We start from the raw sequence: 8563 nt of genomic DNA on the forward strand, positions 1-8563 counted from the left end.
TTCACTGAGTCAGTCGAGATTTTGCCCTCTCGTCCAGCCTCCTCCTCCTCGCTCCTCACTGTGTTTTTAAAATAATCAACTATAGATCATTGGAACATCTATCCATCATCTATACACCGCTTAATCCTCACTAGGGTCACGGGGGGCTGGAGCCTATCACAGCCAATTTAGGGCAACACCCTGAACATGTTGCCAGTCTATCACAGGGCTACACTTAGAGACAGACAACCAAGCACACTCACATTCACACCCACAGACATTTTAGAATCACCAATTAACCTCAACATGTTTTTGGACTACAGGAGGAAGGAGAGAACCCACGCTGCATGGGGAGAACATGCAAACTCCATGCAGAAAGATCCCGGGTGTCCTATCTGGGACATGAACCGGGGATCTTCTAGCTGCGAGTTGATGGTGCTAACCACAGAGCCACCTTGCAGCCCTCATTCGACAGTAAAACTGGCTGTCAGTGTGTAAGAATTGGTACTATTGTCAACGTGGCCACGTGAATAGGGAACGGATACGGAAGCCGACACAGGAGTGTGTCCAGCAAATTTACTTTATTCAGTCAACAAAATTGCCATCAAGTTAAAGCATGTCATTTTGTTCTTCTATAGATATCAGTCATAGACAAAAAGTAGATTTACAAGACAAAATATAGGAAAGATTTACAGCGTAAATGTTACAGTTTACAGTTGATGTAATTGACACAGTCAGTGAAGACCAAAGAATCAGCCATACACAGTGAGGTGGCCTAAAATAAATAGAATAATAAAAGAAGCTGATGAGTCAGACGTGAAAACTGATTGCCTCCAGATATAAAGACTGCTGTGAGTGTGTGGTTTAGTCATACCACGGTCAGATGACTGTGTAATTAAATCATTTTGTTTTACTGTGGCCATCGTAGTTACTTATTCATTAGAATTGAGTCAAAAAAAAGTTCTAGCAGAGTTTGCTGAAGTGCTGGCTTTGTTTTTGTCACTTTCTTCTCATGTCTTTATTTTCTGCTGTAAATTATAGAGAGTGGTATCGATAAGAGTATCAATAAATACCAGTATCAATAAGCAATATTAGTGCTGGTATTGATAAAATCCAAGCGATACCCATCCCTGCTGTTGACTGGACATTACTTTTCAAGGTGTATTATGGGATACACTGAATGCACTACATAGGCAAGGCAGTCTGATTTGCAAGTGTTTAATTTGCCTTTCTAAACAGAGCACTTTGAAAGGCTTTGGTGGACTGGGATTAACCAACAAAAGTAATTTGACTGAGATGTCGTCATAGTTCATCACGACTGACCTTCCTCTATATGTGTTGGACTTTTGTGGTGGTGTAATTGTCTTTATAAACACTTGCACACAATCTTGCTGACACAGAAGCAGTGATGTTATCTTACAATAGTTGATATTTATCTGTTTTGCACATCGTTGCTTTTGTCACATTGATTCAGTTCAAGGTTTGTTGCCAAACAACTCGCTGAGTTCAAGCTAAATTAAAGCGTCTTCTATTTTTACATTTACATCTTTCAGACAGCCTGGCCTTTCTAAGATAAATGAATAGTTTTGAATAAAGAAAATATAAATTCAGTATTAAAATGATACAGTAGGTCAGTCATGCAGATACATTTGTCATTTGTTAGACTATTTAAAAACAGCACCTCCTATATGAAATATTTATTCAGTTCTTATAATGCTACTTAAATTAAAGCTACAATTACATCTCAATCTTTACTTAATTTTACCACACTGTTGCTACTTTAACTATGACTTATGAAGGCATGTGTCAAGTGTCCTCATCTTTGTCCTCCTCCTCTTTTCTGGGCGGAATCGTCCATCGCAGCTTGAAATCAGTCAGTCCTCGGTCCCGCATCATTCCATCAATCTGATGAAGGAGAAGAAACACTCAAAGCTTGTTGTGTGAATTTGTCCATTATAGAAGACAATAGTTTCATAAAAGCAGCTTCATTCTGTTCTTTCACTTCCCCACAGTATAGAAATAGTTTTTCAGGCACTTTACTGCAGATAAAACAGAATTACAGCAGATACTCAGTGTGGTTAATAATGTAATGTAATTGTAAATACAGCAGATTTTTTATCATAAACGTCGTCACTCTCTCTGATGGATTGTAAGGAAACAACAGACTGTCCTTGTATGCATGATGACATGACCTGCCAGCCATATAATGTTCCTGTTCAACTAAACTGCCCCTTGTAAACCCAAAAACATGGAGGAGAAACTTTAAAGTTGATGTGAAAAGGAAATATTTGAACCCAAACCGCAATATCTTCCTAAACCTCACCAAGTAGTTTGATGCCTAAACCTAAGCAACCAGTGAGTAAAACCTGAAAATGAACTCGTACAACCTGAAATTGAACCCCGGTCTCCTGGATGACGTCCTGTCACTGACTTGTGCTACTATCCTCTCTCTTTACCTTCTTATGCCGATTTTGTGGCTCCTTCATCTTACTACATCACACCTTTTGAAGAAAGTTTTTTTTTGTGTGTGTCAAGTCTGGACCGACATGGATGTAAACTTTAAGTTAAGTGGCCCCCAGTCTGGCCTCCCGAGGGTCCTGCCTCTGTCATCACAGGGTCTCTGTCCCATCCATCGCCAGCCTCCACCCCGACCACCTTATGGGTTCTGTTTCCACCGGCTTTCCAATGGGTCCCACTGCTGTCGGCCTCCACCCTGACTACCTGATGAGTTCTGTTGGGCTCCAGCCAGACCGCCCGATGGGTTCTGCTGCTGTTGTCCTTTAACCAGACCACCCGCTGGGTTCCGCTGCCGTTGGCTTCCAGCCAGACCGCCCAATGGGTTGCACTGTTGTCGGCCTCCAGCCAGTCTGCCCGATGGGTTCCGCTGCCGTCGGCCTCCAGCCCGACTACCACTGGGGTTTCGCCTCCGCAGCAGTCCTCCGGCGCGGCCTCGCCTGCCCAACCTCTGGACCTTCCTCATTTTGGGGATGTATTATTTTGGGTGTTGACCACCTTCAGGGCTGCCTTCTTAGACTGTTTTGATCACCCTCCAGAGCATGCCTTGTTTTTGGACTCCTGTTCCTATTTTACTGCCTCAGGACTGTTCACCAGGCTGTCTGGACACTTTTTTTTTTCCTGACCCTCCTCCAGAACCCCTCCGCCTACTCAACTCATCTTTTTTCCAGTTTGTTTTTGGACCTGCCAGCACCCTGACTGGCTTTAATGTGCGCCAGGAGGCCAGATTCCCTTCCACATCCCAGGTCCATTGCCCCCAACCAAGCCACTCAAGCCTGACTCCGCAAATCTGCTCCGCCAGACCCCTACTCCCCCAGAGCCTGCCTGCTCTCCACCTGGGTCCAAACCGGAATTTCTGCTGTGACAGAAAGGACTTGTTGAATCCAGACCTGGCGATTCTAACAGTGTCCATGAAAGATAGTATTTCCAGTTGTATAACTATTAATGAATTTGCAGCTTTGATAAACATTACTGCCCTAGAAATAATGTTTCACCCCAGAAAGCTATCCACAATCAGGCTCACACATGTTAACAAACTAGTGTATAACTATGGGAGTTTGCATGTTCTCCCCTTGCAGTGTGGGTTCTCTCCGGGTTCTCCAGCTTCCTCCCACAAGTCCAAAAACATGTTGAGGTTAATTGATGATTCTAAATTGTCCGTAGGTATGAATGTGAGTGTGCTTGGTTGTCTGTCTCTAAGTGTAGCCCTGTGATAGACTGGTGACCTGTCCAGGGAGTCAGCTGGGATAGGCTCCAGCCCCCCCGCGTCCCTAGTGAGGATTAAGCGGTGTGTAGATAATGGATGGATGGATGGATGTATAGCTAGGAAGGCTAATTTGGTCGGCTGGCAAGATGTTCCATGTAGATCCCAAGTGTACCCAACAAAGTGACTAATTTATTGTAAATTGAATGAGCTTGTTTGCTATCACACATCAACACGTTTGTACAAGACATTTTGCTTGCATGTTTTTTAGTTTCCTGGAGCAGTTGACTTTTAGTGCTTTAAAGGAGGAGAAGGAGAGACAGTGAAGCAGGACAGGAGTTTTACTTCTTGGAGGATGTGATTGCTAATAGCTGGATCTGTTATGTCAGCGTCAGTCTAAACCTGACTTGGTCTTGTGTGACAGCACTGCACAAAGCTGAGAGGAAACGCAAAAAAGATTGGAAGGCCATTGTCATAACATACACAGTTGTTGTGGGAGTTATTAATAATAAAAATGTTAATGCTGCGTGTGACATGTGATGGCTTCTGTTACTGAAATTCAACTTCTGTGATCTGATGCCTGACGATTGATATAGAAGCCTGAAAATGGGTCTTATGGGTTTTCTTCTTCAGTCCTGAATCAGCTGCCTGGTATCTGATGCTGATCTGTGCTCATGAGGTTTGAGATCTGTGATCTGTTTCCTGATATATGACACTGAAATATTAATGTTGAAGTCTGATTCCTGAGGTGTGATTGTTGCATATGATCCCTAAAGCTTGAGGTCCCAATTCTGATCTCTGAGATCTGAGGTCTAAAGAGGGAAGTCTGAGGTCTGATGCCAGAATTCTGACCCTGAGGTCTGAATACATACACTTGTAAAGACCATGCTTATTATGGCGGTCTTTGTTTTAAAATGACTGCTGTAACTCTTAATTTTCTATGATGCAGTCATCAAAACAAATGTCTTTGTCACAGTAAACATAGTACATTATGGCTCCAATTTATTGTAGGTCATAGGGAAAAATGACACAAGTCTGAGTCAGAAAGCCAGCAAATTTAGTTGAACTGCATCATTTCTGTAAAGAGAGGTGGTCAACGACACAACCTGAAGTTTGCCAGAAGCTCATAGATGGCTAACAAAAGCACATATTTGATATGAAAATGGCACAGGGACTTCCAACCAAATATTAGCATTTCTGTATGTATATTTTTGATCCAGTAGATTTTAAAATTTTGTCCAGAACCCCTTCAATAAATCTGAAATATGAAAGAGTCAAACTGCATGACTTTTGTGTGACAAAGACACGTGTGTTTCAAAGATTCCATGTTAGAAAATGAAGAGTTATACAAGCAATTGAAAACTCATGACTTCTATCATACAAATGGTCTTTATAAGGGCATATAAACTTTTGTTCACTGTGGATATGATGCCTGAGGTCTGAGGTCGGCAACAAATTGGTGGTCTACTTTTTCATCATAGGACCAGAAGATGTGGACGTGAGTCTTACCTGGTCTAGGATCTGGGTGTTAGCATCTGGATCAGAAAGGTCAGCATCAGTCTGGATCTTCATCTTCATCACAATGGTCTTCATTTTGCGGACTGGACGGTCCAACAAACACATCACCATAAACCACAGGACAAAAACATTGTTGATTAGCAAAAAAGAACACAGAGCTGTTTACAATATTTGTATTTCCTCTTACTTTCTTGGCACCAGAAGGGCATCTTCCTGGAACAGGAGACATCATTCCAAATGTGATCTTGGGTTTCAGCTACACAGTACTCATTCTTAAAGTTGTTTGGCTCTCCATCCTTCCAGTTTCTGAACGAACTGCTGCTGTTGTCGGACCACCTCCACGATACTCGGTACAAGCCGATCCACACATCAATGTTGGATGCGACTGACAACATCTGTGTGTTCTCCTGATCATTCTCGATAATCGCCATGTCTGTATAGTGTGTTCTGCAGTAAGCCAGAGCATCAGACCATGTCATTGATGTGGGGCTGAGAGTATATGTTTTCTGGCCTGGTGGATTCGTCGCTGAAATAGAAGAGAAATAAAGCACGTGTGAGACGGACTGCAGCATTCACTGTGAAGAGATGGTAGTGTCCAAAACACACGTTTCAGATCTGTAGTGGTGAGTAGATCATGTAAAACAGGGGTTCTCAACTGGTGGGTCGTGACACAAAAGTGGGTAGCGGACCTGTTCTGGGTGGGTCGCGGACAGCTGGTCAAAATTAAATAATATATAATGTGCGTCTCAGGTTGGACTTATTTTTTATTTTGAAAAAACTTCTATTTTGACAGGCATGGTAACAATAGTTTGTTTGAAGTTCATTTTAAGTTTGTGTTGATGTTGGGAGGCAAGATGGCAAAGCGCAAATACGATCCGGAGTTTTTAAAATGTTAACTTTCATACTAGGGCTGGACCTGAAGAGCCTAATAGCCAACTATTCGTTGTGCTGTAATCGGGATATCAATTTTGATCTCCGAATATTCCTCCCACCTCAACCCGCTGCCGTTGCTGCCACTACTACTACTGCAGAACTGTTAGACAACGAAATGTGGCTGCAGGAGAGCATCAGCTGGTGGAGCTGCCATGTGATCAGACACTGAGAAAGAGATGTGGGGAGGTCAGCCTTTCCCACTTCTGGTGCAGCAGTGTGATGGCTGAGTATCCATCCCTCGCCACTCTTGCAGTTACAACAGTCTTACCATTCAGCTCAACCTGTTTGTGTGACAGTGACTTCTCTACCTTGGTGCAGCTCAAGTCAAAGTAGAGAAACAGGTTGGACACTGAGCATGATCTGAGAGCAGCTCTGTCTACTGTCACCCCAGACTTTGAAACTCTAATCAAAAGTGCCCAACTGTCTCATTAACTTCAACAAATGACCTGATTAGGCCAAAACCTTATTTTCGAGTAGTTTTGATATTTATTTTATTCACTTTTGTACATGCAGTTGTCATGGTCCTCCTTAGTTTCTTATTCATTTTCTCAAAATGGAGTAAAAATATGCTGTTTTGTGCCCTTTTTTATTTTGTGCAGTTTTGTACTTGCAGTTGTCATCTGAAAGACCAACTCAGCAACATGAACTGTCATGTTTGTCACTACACTGTGACACCACTGATGGGTTTGATCACAGGTACAATATAAGACTCATCTCTGACCAAATCAAAACAGACTCAAAAGTCTGAACCACAGACAGCAGTTATGTACAACAACAATACTTAAACACTACATTTTCTTACCTTGGTAACAAACAACACGAGCTCTCTCGGTACACTTCATATCTTCCCATTTTCCTCCCTGTGTCACAAAAACACAGGTCTCCTTCCCTCTGCGATTATCTGGTGCATATAGGTCCCAGTTCTGGTAACCAGTTGTGCTTGTTTCACCAGTCGCTGTCCATCTCCAGGAGTTTGCATCATTGCCCATAGTTCCTCTCCAGGATTTTGGGTCATCTGTCAGTCCGATCCATGCTCCTGAGTCTTCCCGTCCAGGTGCGTTTAACCTGCTTATGTCATCCATGCTTTCAATGGTGGCCAGATCATTGTAGTTTACTCTGCAGTAATGCTGAGCGTCGGCCCAGTTCATTGCCAAGTTGACATAGTGGTACTCACGAAGGAAGACGTGAGAGCAGGAGGTCAGGCCACATCCTGACAATTTAAGATAGAGGACATATTTAACTGTAAAGTATCAAAATGTTTGTTTGAACGTGTTCATATGAATAATAGGTTGGGTGGGTGTTTGTGTTGACCATTGCCTTTATCTTGGGCTGCACAGTTAACATTAATTCCGATCACTGTGACATGTTACATGTTTAAACTCTGCATGTGTATATAAAATCACTCAGTTTAAACCTCACTGTCACTGCCAGTCAGTTGCTTTAATTATTTATTTAATTGTCATGGTACATGTCTTGTCTGTTGGGTGGTTTTGGGACAAGACTATTTGAGGGGATAGGCTCCAGCCCCCCGTTACCCTAGTGAGGATTAAGCGGTGTATAGATAATGGATGGATGGATGGATGCTTCAGTGACACACATGGGAAGAAAATTAATGAGCATGTGTTGTCACACTTTTACGACACATACCTTATTGACTATTAAGTGTTTTGTTGCTCCTTCAAGAAGTTTTACAAGTGAAGGTTCTGTGGAGAAATAGCCCCTTTTGTAACCAGCAGCCAATGAAGTGTGTGTATGAATTGACAGTTCTGATTTTATCATCAGGACCTGACTTTGTTCATAGTTTGTTTGTTTTGTCCTCTAGTGATTATATGTTGTCTTTTTCAGGCTTATATTTGTCAGGGTACAATTCAAAGGAAGCTGTGGAGCATTTGGATAAGATCATGTAGATCATGAACCAGTGTTGATTCTTACCAAGGAGGAGGAAAATCACAATCCATTTGCGATCCATTTCTTATTTCACTGCAAATGAAACAAACAAGAATAAGGATTAGAGATTAAAACAAAAGTCAACCCTCGAACATTTTTTTTTTTGCTTACAATACAACAGCACTAACGTATAGCTAGTAAACTGTACAACCTTTTAAACCATTCAGAATTTGTTGTTTTACAATCAAAAAAATGAATAACATTGAAGATTGTTAATAAAGTAAACATTCCAGTCTGTCTGAATTACATTCACAGAGACATGTTTTACTGTTTTATAGCTTCTTACTAGTTTAACTGTCTGTGTGGTATTTAGAAGTAAAGGAAATGAATGCAAGACATCCGAAAAGATGATTCGCAACTTTCATCCATCCATTATCTATACACCACTTAATCTTCACTAGGGTGGCGGGGGGCTGGAGTCTATCCCAGCTGACTCAGGGTGAAGGCAGGGGACACCCTGGACAGGTC

The sequence above is a fragment of the Stegastes partitus genome, unplaced genomic scaffold (assembly GCF_000690725.1).
Source record: "Stegastes partitus isolate 25-593 unplaced genomic scaffold, Stegastes_partitus-1.0.2 Scaffold509, whole genome shotgun sequence".
Classification (NCBI taxonomy): Eukaryota; Metazoa; Chordata; class Actinopteri; family Pomacentridae; genus Stegastes; species Stegastes partitus.